The 14,593-nt window shown below is 43.5% G+C and overlaps 1 protein-coding gene across 1 annotated transcript in view; it reads left to right on the forward strand.

Moving 5' to 3' along the window:
- Window positions 1-2,288: 2,288 nt before the first annotated feature.
- LOC126249185 (rho GTPase-activating protein 45-like) overlaps window positions 2,289-14,593 on the forward strand; it is a 607,616-nt gene continuing 595,311 nt past the window's right edge. Inside the window, exon 1 of the mRNA XM_049950840.1 lies at window positions 2,289-2,313. The gene's annotated coding sequence lies outside the window, so the exon portion shown is untranslated. The remainder of the gene's footprint in view (window positions 2,314-14,593) is intronic.

The raw sequence follows: 14,593 nt of genomic DNA on the forward strand, positions 1-14,593 counted from the left end.
TGTCGCCACCGGCGCCAACCTTGTGTGAATGCTCTGAAAAGCTAATCATTTGCATATCACAGCATCTTCTTCCTGTCGCTTAAATTTCGCGTCTGTAGCACGTCGTCATCATCGTGGTGTAGCAATTTTAATGGCCAGTAGTGTATAATCATTTGAGAACTGTTATGTGATTGAGATCTCCACAAATTCTGATAAATATCAGACTGACGTTTAACAATGGAAATTTTGCATTGCCGTCAATGTAGTGTTGTTCACCGCCACAGCCTCTCAGCTTAATAGATAAAACGTGTATACTATACATGGTGTTACAAAAAGGTATTGCCAAACTTTCAGGAAACATTCCTCACACACAAAGAAAGAAAATATGTTATGTGGACATGTGTCCGGAAACGCTTACTTTTCATGTTAGAGCTCATTTTATTACTTCTCTTCAAATCACATTAATCATGGAATGGAAACACACAGCAACAGAACTTACCAGCGTGACTTCAAACACTTTGTTCCAGGAAATGTTCAAAATGTCCTCCGTTAGCGAGGATACATGCATCCACCCTCCGTCGCATGGAATCCCTGATGCGCTGATGCAACCCTGGAGAATGGCGTATTGTATCACAGCCGTCCACAATACGAGCACGAAGAGTCTCTACCTTTGGTACCGGGCTTCCGTAGACAAGAGCTTTCAAATGCCTCCATAAATGAAAGTCAAGAGGGTTGAGGTCAGGAGAGCGTGGAGGCCATGGAATTGGTCCGCCTCTACCAATCCATCGGTCACCGAATCTGTTGTTGAGAAGCGTACGAACACTTCGACTGAAATGTGCAGGAGCTCCATCGTGCATGAACCACATGTTGTGTCGTACTTGTAAAGGCACATGTTCTAGCAGCACAGGTAGAGTATCCCGTATGAAATCATGATAACGTTCTCCATTGAGTGTAGGTGGAAGAACATGGGGCCCAATGAAGACATCACCAACAATGCCTGCCCAAACGTTCACAGAAAATCTGTGTTGATGACGTGATTGCACAATTGCGTGCGGATTCTCGTCAGCCCACACATGTTGATTGTGAAACTTTACAATTTGATCACGTTGGATTGAAGCTTCATCCGTAAAGAGAACATTTGCACTGAAATGAGGATTGACCCATTTTTGGATGAACCATTCGCAGAAGTGTACCCGTGGAGGCCAATCAGCTGCTGATAGTGCCTGCACACGCTGTACATGGTACGGAAACAACTGGTTCTCCCGTAGCACTCTCCATACCGTGACGTGGTCAACGTTACCTTGTACAGCAGCAACTTCTCTGACGCTGACATTAGGGCTATCGTCAACTGCACGAAGAATTGCCTCGTCCATTGCAGATGTCCTCGTCGTTCTAGGTCTTCCCCAGTCGCGAGTCATAGGCTGGAATGTTCCGTGCTCCCTAAGACGCCGATCAATTGCTTCGAACATCTTCCTGTCGGAACACCTTCGTTCTGGATATCTGTCTCGATACAAACGTACCGCGCCACGGCTATTGCCCCGTGCTTATCCATACATCAAATGGGCACCTGCCAACTCCGCATTTGTAAACATTGCACTGACTGCAAAACCACGTTCGTGATGAACACTAACCTGTTGATGCTACGTACTGATGTGAATGATGCTAGTACTGTAGAGCAATGAGTCGCATGTCAACACAAGCACCGAAGTCAACATTACCTTCCTTCAATTGGGCCAACTGGCGGTGAATCGAGGAAGTACAGTACATACTGACGAAACTAAAATGAGTTCTAACGTGGAAATTAAGCGTTTCCGGACACATGTCCACATAACATCTTTTCTTTATTTGTGTGTGAGGAATATTTCCTGGAAGTTTGGCCGTACTTTTTTGTAACACCCTGTATATGAATCTGAAAAATAGTTGTATGCAGTTTTAAATGGGGAATTCATTCGTTATCTGTATATGGGAACGGAAAACTAAAGCACAGCGAAGTAATTGTGTCGCAAGCAGTGTTGCGATGTGTAAGCGGGCGTGCAGCACGAAGCCAGCCCAACACCGAAGCGCGATGTCGGGGTGGAGGTGGAGGTGGTGGTTATTGGCAGGTAGTACAAAAAGGTCGCGGCACAGTGGACGGCGGTAGATAAGGGCGCGCAGTTGTATAGCGGCGCGCTGAATGGTGCGGGGGCGAGGGGCGGCGTCGGCGGCGGCGGCGCTAAAGATAGCCGCCCCACGGCAGCCACGCAGCAGCACGCCGCGAGGCAGCGGGCGCGGCCACTCCGCTGCTCAGTCGCCGGCCGCGCGCCCTCACGGCATGCCGCACCAGCGCCCGCAGAGGTAAGCTGTCACGTGCCCCACTGGCGCCGTGCTAAAATCTCGTGCCGTTCTCTTACAACAGTATCACTTCCTTACATTGTGGCCTAATGGTGCACAGTGCACATATGAATATTTCTTTTATGTTTCCAGTGTGACTGACTACAACATTGACTTGTGGCTAACGTTCCTAATACTTACTCCCGCTCCTGCGTCACTGCTATTTTATAGAAATAGCTTATCAGTCGATTTGCTTGCCACTAGCATTACTCTAACCGTAGATCACTCCAATTCTCAAACCGCCATACACACAATCGGTAATTTAAAAAATTGAGGATTACACTATTAGTGTAAGAAATAATTATTTCCTTATAATTAATATTATGTTTGAATAATGAAATGTGAGTGCAACATTCCCTAGACGAGGGCTCAAATATCTGCAATAAGCTTCTACACGTATTCTATGCCAGTCACTCTGGAGTGTGTGGTATAGAGCACTTTTTATTGTGCCAAATGTCTGAAGATTTCTTCGCGCTGCAACAACGTATGGAGCGGCGAACGAATGACTTCCTGTACGTTTCGAACAAGACTGTTATTAGTTTAATTTCATCTTCACGATCTCCACGGGATCGAAAAGTAGGAAAATGAAGAAAATTCGCAGTTTCCATTCTGATAGCTGGCTTTCGGAAATTCCTGGACAAGCTCTCGCGAGAAACAGTGCGTCTTTCTTGGAGCGTCTGCCTGTTGAGATCTTTTACCATTCCTGATGCTCCTTCCCAGCAATCAATCAAGCCCTTTACTATTCCTTTAGCTTTGTACATTCTTCACGCCACTTAAAATCCGACCTGAGTTGGATCTCGAGCATTTTAGCGGTACTCCGACACTAATCGTGCAAGAATTTTGTAAACAACTGCAATTGTAAGAAAAATTGTAGTGTAACCCCAAGACTGTCGTTCGCTAGAGCTAACCTTTGGTTACGTGATAATTCCACTTCACATCTCTACTCACTGTTGCTCTTAGGCATTTGTGTGACATTACTAACTCGACTGTCACTCCTGTTTGGAATTTGCATCTAGATACATACTTTTGTAAAACTGTGTGAAGTAAGTGGCACACTTATCACGTATTAGAATTTCCTGCCATTCCATTCACGTGTGGAGTGCGGGAAGCCGTGTGTGAGTTGTAATTGGACGCCTTGTCTTCGCGGTTAAACGTCGGGTGCCGTGGCGTGCTCTTAGATTCCCCATTTAATACTGGTTCTTCAAACTGTGTGAGCAAGCTTACTTGACGTCTATCTTGAAGCGTCCGCCAGTTCACGTCATTCAGTATTTCCGTGACGCTTTCCTGTGGCGTAAACAAAGGTGTGAACATTCTAGCTGCAATCTAGCATCTCGTTAGCGTTCACGTTACCTCTCCAGTAATACAGATGCTTGTTGCGCTGGATTATTAGGATAAGTTCCAAAAACACTTAGTTGGGAGTGCTGAGATAAGTTTTTAGGCCCAAGCATTCCTAATCCTAAGTTTAATGGGACAGAATTACGTTATCACCTACACTAGCAGACGGCAAACCACTATCCCCACAGATATATTTGGCAAGTTCGTTGCAGCGACGACTTTTTGCAGCAAATACACGTTTTTAACCGAGAAATATGACACTCTTCATTCAAAAAGAATCTTCAGTATCCATTCTGAACATTTACACAGTTTTGTACAAAATATTCATTAAAGATTTAAAAACATTTTACACCTCGATTTAAAAAAAAACAGAGGTAGTTATTGTCTACTGGACAGCAGTAAGGTAACTCAACTGTGGCCGGCCGGTGTGGCCGTGCGGTTAAAGGCGCTTCAGTCTGGAACCGCGTGACCGCTACGGTCGCAGGTTCGAATCCTGCCTCGGGCATGGATGTGTGTGATCTCCTTAGGTTAGTTAGGTTTAATTAGTTCTAAGTTCTGGGCGACTGATGACCTCAGAAGTTAAGTCGCATAGTGCTCAGAGCCATTTGAACCATTTTTTGAACTCAACTGTAAATACCATTTCATTTCAGATAAAAATCAAGAGGTGAAAAGTTCTTTAACGTATGTTTTTATTCTTAAACAAAATTCGTGCAATATTCAGATCGCCCGACGAAGATATTTTTTCAGAAAGTGCAACCGTGTCTTAATGACAAATATTTATGACGCAGCCCAAAGAATGCAGTCGTGCTTATTGCATATGAACATACAAAATATACTTATAATTGGAAGATATCCCCAAACCATTTCATGCTGCCAATATAAATTACTTGAAGCTTCCTGTGAAAATGAACACTGTTTAACATTAATATCCACTACCCTAATCATTTTCATTATTGTGCAGCTTTCTTATGGATAGGACCGTTTTAGGTAGTGAGTGACTAGGACAAGATTTGTTTGACAATGCTTCGTGCATTCACTGAATGACTTAATTCTGAACAGATTCAGGTCGGTGCACGCATGAGATCTCACAGCTTCATTTACACGTCTGAATCCTGTACTTTCCCTGAAAAAGACAACCTGAGGGTAATTTTACGGTTTGAACCACAGAGTGTTATAGATACATTACTTCTTTTGCTATATCTTCCCATTCAGTTTCGCAGTGCAGTGATAGTGATGATACTCTAATTTCGATACTAGAACAACAATGATCGATTTAGTTATTTTGAGATTTCAAGAATTATACTCGCAGTGATATGTAATACTTCCAGCGATTTTCAGAAATAAAGTAATAATTAGGTACCGCACTGCAGAGCCAAGAACTTGACTGCACGCAAATAGCATGAGTAATTACAGAAGACAGGGGAAGACCATGTATTAATGTTGTGTACTAAGATGTATTGCGTTTGGATAACATAATTTCCTCAGCCGTGGCACTCTCATGATTTTTTTTTTTTCAGTAAACGCATAAACATGTCAGCTCGGAATCGCGTAATGGGCGTTCCGTACTGAAATGTGTGCTTCACTGTACTGTTATGTATGTGCGATAGACAGTTCCACTCTAAGTAACAGATTTTCATAACAGTAATACATGGATATCACTTTTGTTTTCACAGTGAGGTTAAAGTGAATTAAGGCAATCTTGTAACTTTAAAATAATCTAAGTGATTTTGTATGAGCCACTTTGTTGACATATAAAGTGTGCGAGCGTTTGCCGGCCGGAGTGGCCGTGCGGTTCTGGGCGCTACAGTCGGGAACCGAGCGACCGCTACGGTCGCAGGTTCGAATCCTGCCTCGGGCATGGATGTGTGTGATGTCCTTAGGTTAGTTAGGTTTAATTAGTTCTAAGTTCTAGGCGACTGATGACCTCAGAAGTTAAGTCGCATAGTGCTCAGAGCCATTTTTTTGTGCGAGCGTTTGCGTATCCGTGCGAGTGTGCATGTGCGTGTGTGTGTGTGTGTGTGTGTGTGTGTGTGTGTTTGTTTTAATGAGTCGTCTACAAGAAACTGCATTGATGTTACCGGCGACTAAGTTAAATATAGGCTCATCTCATGAATCCATGCTTTACGTGGCACCGCTACGCGTTTTCTTAACCTCAACATTACGCAACGACATAACTGGAGCGACTATAACCAATCTTAAAATCTGTGGATACAGTATTGCTAGTTCACGGCATGTGTGGCGCAGATAATGAATTTCAATTAAGGTGAAAAGTAGTTCTTAACGAAATGCATCCGGTCACTGTGATAGAGAATGCTGTCGGGTATTTTCTCCCCCCCCTCCCCCCTCCCCCCCCCCTCCCCCCCCTCCCCCGCCCCCCTTCCGTTTTGTTGGTGTAAAGCAAAAGTCGCTTACTCACAAGCTGAGTTAAATGGTAGGACTTCTTTCTATGTTAAAAATTTCTTACGTATCTGCTCTTACAGGCATGATTTGGAAGTTAAAATAGATATCAAGGTGGCCACTTAACTTTCTCATACTAGAAAAGTCAGTAGTTGTCGTCTTGCATATAGACATTGGCCATCTGTCTGTTCCGTTTCCACAGAGCTGTGTCCATTGTCTCCTTGGTCACTTATGTCTCTCCATTCTTTCATATACTAGTTCAGGATTTCCTTTAGCTATCTTTCATCTCTCATTTTATTCGCATTTGTTTCACCTTATCTCTGTATTCAGCTTTTTCCTCATTAACTGTGTGTGCATTTACTCATTGCGGACGTTTTCATTTTTAATTAAATCTTTTGGTGTGCAGATCGTTACTCTCTTCATGAACCCCGTCTTTGCTGATGCTATTTTGATATCGTATTTTTCTTTTATTTACTCAGCTCTCATTTCCCTAGTGCCGGCCGCGGTGGTCATGCGGTTCTAGGCGCTCAGTCCGGAACCGCGCGACTGCTACGGTCGCAGGTTCGAATCCAGCCTCGGGCATGGATGTGTGTGATGTCCTTAGGTCACTTAGGTTTAAGTAGTTCTAAGTTCTAGGGGACTGATGACCACAGATGTTAAGTCCCATAGTGCTCAGAGCCATTTGAACCATTTTTCACTTCCCTAGTGTCATTGGCATAGTTTTATTAAATTTCATTTTTCTTTTTCTTTGGGTTTTGTAGTTAAATTTTCTGTTTATAGTTCCAGGCTTGAAATTAATTTCAGGTTTCTTCTATCTCATGATCTTAATCATGACTCTCGTTGCAGCCCAGATATTCAATATATGACTCCCGTCAATTATTTTCGAGTTAATTACCGCCTTCGATCAAGAAGGATATTTACCTTGGACTTTCGACTTACGTAATCAGATGTGAACGTTGTATTCAGCGCATAATTGGTTTAGATTATGTACTGCTATCTATCTAACATACTTCATAAAAGCCAGCAAAAGCTTATATCATGAAACAAAACACACATGGAAAAAACGGACACATTTGAGTAAAATAAATCAAGAAGTGAGACAAGGGTATTCTCTTCCACCCAGTTTTTTTTCCATTTTGATTGACGAAGTCCTTAGAAAATTTGAAAACAGATAATTATACAGCAATTAAATTAGATACACATACTAATCTACGCACACTACTGTTTGCAGATAACAAGGTAATAAAGAAGGAAATTGAGGCTTATACCTAGAAACGGAACACGGAACAGTGACTGACGAAGAATGGAATAGTTGGGTCGTTCACATGACTGATATGTAGTAAGTCTTTGTATCAACAGACAGTGTAACAGAATAAGATTTTCACTCTGCAGTGGAGTGTGCGCTGATATTGAAACTTCCTGGCAGATTAAAACTGTGTGCCCGACCGAGACTCGAACTCGGGACCTTTGCCTTTCGCGGGCAAGTGCTCTACCATCTGAGCTACCGAAGCACGACCCACGCCCGGTCCTCACAGCTTTACTTCTGCCAGTATCTCGTCTCCTATCTTCCAAACTTTCATATCAGCGCACACCCAGCTGCAGAGTGAAAATCTCATTCTGGAAACATCCCCCAGGCTGTGGCTAAGCCATGTCTCCGCAATATCCTTTCTTTCAGGAGCGCTAGTTCTGCAAGGTTCGCAGGAGAGCTTCTGTAAAGTTTGGAAAGTAGGAGACGAGGTACTGACAGAAGTAAAGCTGTGAGAACGGGGCGTGAGTCGTGCTTGGGTAGCTCATTTGGTAGAGCACTTGCCCGCGAAAGGCAAAGGTCCCGAGTTCGAGTCTCGGTCGAGCACACAGTTTTAATCTGCCAGGAAGTTACAGACAGTGTAGCACTTGACCAAGGCCAGATCGTGAGTAACAGACAGATTGGGACACTTCTTTTCTACGGTTGGCCAAAGCTGTACCGGGAGTAGAGCGATTCTTGGAGAACCGTTGCCGTCTGAGTCAGCTGCCATGAGCACCGACTGTTGCTCACATAAACAGATGATAGACGAGCTACAGCGCATATATCACTTGGGTAATAAGTGATGACTAACAGCCACACAATGGTTCAAATGGCTCTGAGCACTATGGGACTTAACATCTGAGGTCATCAGTCCCTAGAACTTAGAACTACTTAAACCTAACTAACCTAAGGACATTACACACATTCATGCCCGAGGCAGGATTCTAACTTGCGACCGTAGCGGTCGCGCGGTTCCAGACTGAAGCTCCTAGAACCGCTCTGCCACAGCGGCCGGCGTCACACAATGCTCAACCACCAAAGTGCTATGACGCAGAGAATCCACCGGCCATAGGTGTGCCAATGATCATTGCGCGTCACACGGCACAGAGATTAATATGGGCGCAGAAACATCACCATTCAATGGTCAAAGCGTCCAAAAACGTGGCTGGAATAAAAAAAAATCTAGAAACACGGTGATGCACTTCGAAAGCCACATGAAATGACTTGTCCTTTTTTTTCTGTTCTCGCCTTCGGGATGTTTATATGGGATGAAACAGGCCCCCTCATACGTTTTACATCCTCTTTCAGCGGTAAAGGATTCGTGAACGTTCTGTCCAATTGTGTGCATCTGTTCGTTGGCCATTTGCACCCTGCAAGTGATCTGCATCTTCAGCACGACAATGCAGCATCCATTCGCTCTCGAATGCGACGAAAGGGATTCTTCTCATTCAGGCGATTCTCAACATTCATAACAGCAGACACCATCAATCACTACCATTGTCATCCACAGTTACTAGACAACAATCTTGAATAGCGAAACAACGCATCGATCACAGTTATTGTCATCTGGAGTTAGTAAGTAATAATCATGGTGGCAGTGAAAAACTGTCTGCACCTGATTTCGAGAGATTTATTAGATTTGTGACTTTTTTACTTCGATAGATTCCCAAAAACGACTTCATTGACAGCAGCCAGTAGCTTGGTAATCTTTGCGAAAAGTGTACTAACAGCAATCTAGGTTACACTGAATGTGCATATAGGCATTTTTTATGTCTTCCATTTGTTTTAATTCTACGTTTACTTTTCAGTTTCATCATGTGGAACTAGTTTAAAAGGCACGATGTACATTCAAGTAATGAAATATGATATGAATCAGATGGGACATCAAAATAGAAAACACGTTAAAAAAGATCATAGTTCATTAAAAATGGCAGAACCGTTCAAAAAAGTGTCAGAATAAGGTCGAACAATTGCTTTACGTCGAGGTCACAGAACGAGATGACGCGTTAGTAAGACACGAGACTTGTTCTCGGGAGAACGGTGGCCCAAATTCCCGTTGGGACGTTCACAGTGAAACTTCTGTGATTCACCTAAATAGCTTAAGGCTAACGTTGGGATGGTTCCTTACTTACGCTTTACAGTTCGAGTTTGCCTTCCGTCTCTAATCCGTTCATCATCGCAGGTACTTCGAGGTGGGCCCACAAACCGCTCATTGTTTACTGCAGACAACATATAATATAGTAAGATGAACAAGGTTTTTGCGAGATGTCAAGGGCGATGTTGGCAGAGACGGAGAAAGACTACAGACTGAACAAGGATGGGCAGGAAACCGGATGTTGTCCTTTCAAGTGAACTATCCCAGCTTGCATCGTGCGTCCTCCGGACGAGGACTTGAACTCCACCACGCCCGACCGAACCCACAGCTTCATCGCATCAGATAATTAATCGAGAATACAGGGTTATAAATACAAAATCAAATAGGGGTAATGGAGGAGTAGGTTTAATAATGAATAAAAAATAGGAGTGCGGGTTAGCTACTACAAACAGCATAGTGAACGCATTATTGTGGCCAAGATAGACACAAAGCCCATGCCTACTACAGTAGTACAAGTTTATATGCCAACTAGCTCTGCAGATGATGAAGAAATTGATGAAATGTATGACGAGATAAAAGAAATTATTCAGGTAGTGAAGGGAGACGAAAATTTAATAGTCACGGGTGACTGGAATTCGTCAGTAGGAAAAGGGAGAGAAGGAAACATAGCAGGTGAATATGGATTGGGGGGAAGAAATGAAAGAGGAAGCCACCTTGTAGAATTTTGCACAGAGCATAACTTAATCATAGCTAACACTTGGTTCAAGAATCATAAACGAAGGTTGTATACATGGAAGAATCCTGGAGATACTAAAAGGTATCAGATAGATTATATAATGGTAAGACAGAGATTTAGGAACCAGGTTTTAAATTGTAAGACATTTACAGGGGCAGATGTGGATTCTGCCCACAATCTATTGGATATGAACTGCAGATTGAAACTGGAGAAACTGCAAAAAGGTGGGAATTTAAGGAGATGGGACCTGGATAAACTGAAAGAACCAGAGGTTGTAGAGGGTTTCAGGGAGAGCATAAGGGAACAATTGACAGGAATGGGGGAAAGAAATGCAGTAGAAGAAGAATGGGTAGCTTTGAGAGATGAAGTAGTGAAGGCAGCAGACGATCAAGTAGGTAAAAAGACGAGGGATAATAGAAATCCTTGGGTAACAGAAGAAATATTGAATTTAATTAATGAAAGGAGAAAATATAAAAATGCAGTAAATGAAGCAGGCAAAAAGGAATACAAACGTCTCAAAAATGAGATAGACAGGAAGTGCAAAATGGTTAAGCAGGGATGGCTAGAGGACAAATGTAAGGATGTAGAGGCTTGTCTCACTAGGGGTAAGATAGATACAGCCTACAGGAAAATTAAGGAGACCTTTGGAGAGAAGAGATCCACTTGTATGAATATCAAGAGCTCAGATGGCACCCCAGTTCTAAGCAAAGAAGGGAAGGCAGGAAGGTGGAAGGAGTATATAGAGGGTTTATACAAGGGCGATGTACTTGAGGACAATATTATGGAAATGGAAGAGGATGTAGATGAAGACGAAATGGGAGATAAGATACTGCGTGAAGAGTTTGACAGAGCACTGAAAGACCTGAGTCGAAACAAGGCCCCGGGAGTAGACAATATTCCATTAGAGCTACTGATGGCCTTGGGAGAGCCAGTCATGACAAAACTCTACCATCTGTTGAGCAAGATGTATGAAACAGGCGAAATACCCTCAGACTTCAAGAAGAATATCATAATTCTAATCCGAAAGAAAGCAGGTGTTGACAGATATGAATATTACCGAACTATCAGTTTAATAAGTCACGGCTGCAAAATACTAACGCGAATTCTTTACAGACGAATGGAAAAGCTGGTAGAAGCCGACCTCGGGGAAGATCAGTTTGGATTCCGTAGAAATGTTGGAACACGTGAGGCAATACTAACCTTACGACTAATCGTAGAAGAAAGATTAAGAAAAGGCAAACCGACGTTTCTAGCATTTGTAGACTTAGAGAAAGCTTTTGACAATGTTAATTGGAATACTGTCTTTCAAATTCTGAAGGTGGCAGGGGTAAAATACAGGGAGCGGAAGGCTATTTACAATTTGTACAGAAACCAAATGGCAGTTGTAAGAGTCGAGGGGCATGAAAGGGAAGCAGTAGTTGGGAAAGGAGTGAGACAGGGTTGCAGCCTCTCCCCGATGTTATTCAATCTGTATATTGAGCAAGCAGTAAAGGAAACAAAAGAAAAATTCGGAGTAGGTATTAAAATTCATGGAGAAGAAGTAGAAACTTTGAGGTTCGCCGATGACATTGTAATTCTGTCAGAGACAGCAAAAGACTTGGAAGAGCAGTTGCACTGAATGTACAGTGTCTTGAAAGGAGGATATAAGATGAACATCAACAAAAGCAAAACGAGGATAATGGAATGTAGTCAAATTAAATCGGGTGATGCTGAGGGAATTAGATTAGGAAATGAGACACTTAAAGTAGTAAAGGAGTTTTGCTATTTAGGGAGTAAAATAACTGATGATGGTCGAAGTAGAGAGGATATAAAATGTAGACTGGCAATGGCAAGGAAATCGTTTCTGAAGAAGAGAAATTTGTTAACATCGAGTATAGATTTAAGTGTCACGAAGTCGTTTCTGAAAGTATTTGTATGGAGTGTAGCCATGTATGGAAGTGAAACATGGACGATAACTAGTTTGGACAAGAAGAGAATAGAAGCTTTCGAAATGTGGTGCTACAGAAGAATGCTGAAGATAAGGTGGGTAGATCACGTAACTAATGAGGAGGTATTGAATAGGATTGGGGGGAAGAGAAGTTTGTGGCACATCTTTACTAGAAGAAGGGATCGGTTGGTAGGACATGTTTTGAGGCATCAAGGGATCACAAATTTAGCATTGGAGGGCAGCGTGGAGGGTAAAAATCGTAGAGGGACCCAAGAGATGAATACACTAAGCAGATTCAGAAGGATGTAGGTTGCAGTAGGTACTGGGAGATGAAGAAGCTTGCACAGGATAGAGTAGCATGGAGAGCTGCATCAAACCAGTCTCAGGACTGAAGACCACAACAACAACAACAACGAATTGAAAGCTACAGTTTCTCGACTTTCAAGCAAACTGCAGTGTTTTTGAAGCACCATAACTACATGCAAAGGTCTTCGTTTCTACCACCCGACACTGAAACTGGTTGTGACTGGCAAAAATCTGAAGTAGTTCGAAGTTATGAGGGAGTATTGTATTAAAAACATAACATTATCTAAGTCGAGCTGACGAAAAGTGTCACGAGCCAACAGTAAACACGCTACAAAAGCAGCCTTTAAGAAGTCACAATTGATTACTCCATTTGTGGAGCCACGTTTGTGCAGCCTGCGGGAATAATACCCCTTTGAGTGGCGGCGGCCGGCTTAATTCCTTTCATTCATCTGCAGGCGCCACAGCCGCCTTTGAGGTCGGCGGCGGGAATACGTCTGCAGTCCCTTCTCTCTGCTGCTGGCCATGTGAGCTCACAGCAGAACCCGCCACGATCGATCAGCCAGCTGAAAGAAGACTGTGGTAAAACTCAAGTGCGTTGTGCCGATCCGATAGCTACCTCCTAACATTGCACGGCTATTTTCTAGCGGAATTTCTTTCCCGTCGTCTTCATTTAACACCGCGCCGTAGGGTCCGAAATTCATTGTTTATTGTGAATCCGACACTTTTTTGCATCATCACAACACTAAGACAATAAATGACATGTTCATCTGCATCCACATGATTACTCCGTAATTCACACTTCAGTATAAGGCGCAAGACATCACCTTCACAGTTTCAACTAAACTCGTACCGTATGGACTCTGATTTTCTTTATCCTGTCATGTTGCTTAATCCCCCCCCCCGCCCCCCACCCGATTTCCATAGGTAATGAGAGATAACAGTATATAGGGTGGTTACAATTAAACTCTCGCTACTTGTGTGAGCCCCCATCAAAAACGAGTTCAAATGGTTGGTTCAAATGGCTCTGAGCACTATGGGACTCAACTGCTGAGGTCATTAGTCCCCTAGAACTTAGAACTAGTTAAACCTAACTAACCTAAGGAGATCACAAACATCCATGCCCGAGGCAGGATTCGAACCTGCGACCGTAGCGGTCTTGCGGTTCCAGACTGCAGCGCCTTTAACCGCACGGCCACTTCGGCCGGCCAAAAACGAGTAACCGTAGGACAAGAAACTTCGCAGATACATTTTTAAGGACATTCGGAAGACAGATAACGAATAAATCATGGGAAGAAACACATTTTTTAATTTCCACATTTGTTATTGCGTACTATATTTACGTTCCAGCTTACAAATATTGCTCAATGTGGCAACAATCTCCATCCACGACGGCCTGGAAGTTTGTAAGGCTTCCATTTCACGATTGTTCGCAGCACTTTCCGAACTGTGGTCCGTGGAACGTTCAGTTCATCTACATCTACATCTACATTTATACTCCGCAAGCCACCCAACGGTGTGTGGCGGAGGGCACTTTACGTACCACTGTCATTACCTCCCTTTCCTTTTCCACTCGCGTATGGTTCGCGGGAAGAACGACTGCCGGAAAGCCTCCGTGCGCGCTCGAATCTCTCTAATTTTACATTCGTGATCTCCTCGGGAGGTATAAGTAGGGGGAAGCAATATATTCGATACCTCATACAGAAACGCACCCTCTCGAAACCTGGACAGCAGGCTACACCCGCCGGCCGATGTGGCCGTGCGGTTCTAGGCGCTTCAGTCTGAAACCGCGTGACCGCTACGGTCGCAGGTTCGAATCCTGCCTCGGGAATGGATGTGTGTGATGTCCTTAGGTTAGTTAGGTTTAAGTAGTTCTAAGTTTTAGGGGACTGATGACCACAGATGTTTAAGTCCTATAGTGCTCAGAGCCATTTGAACCATTTTAAAGCTACACCGGGATGCAGAGCGCCTCTCTTGAAGAGTCTGCCACTTGAGTTTGATAAACATCTCCGTAACGCTATCACGCTTACGAAGTAACCCTGAGACGAAACGCGCCGCTCTTCTTTGGATCTTCTCTATCTCCTCCGTCAACACGACCTGGTACGGATCCCACACTGATGAGCAATACTCAAGTATAGGCCGCACGAGTGTTTTGTAAGCCACCTC

Source organism: Schistocerca nitens, chromosome 3 (genome assembly GCF_023898315.1).
Source record: "Schistocerca nitens isolate TAMUIC-IGC-003100 chromosome 3, iqSchNite1.1, whole genome shotgun sequence".
Classification (NCBI taxonomy): domain Eukaryota; kingdom Metazoa; phylum Arthropoda; class Insecta; order Orthoptera; family Acrididae; genus Schistocerca; species Schistocerca nitens.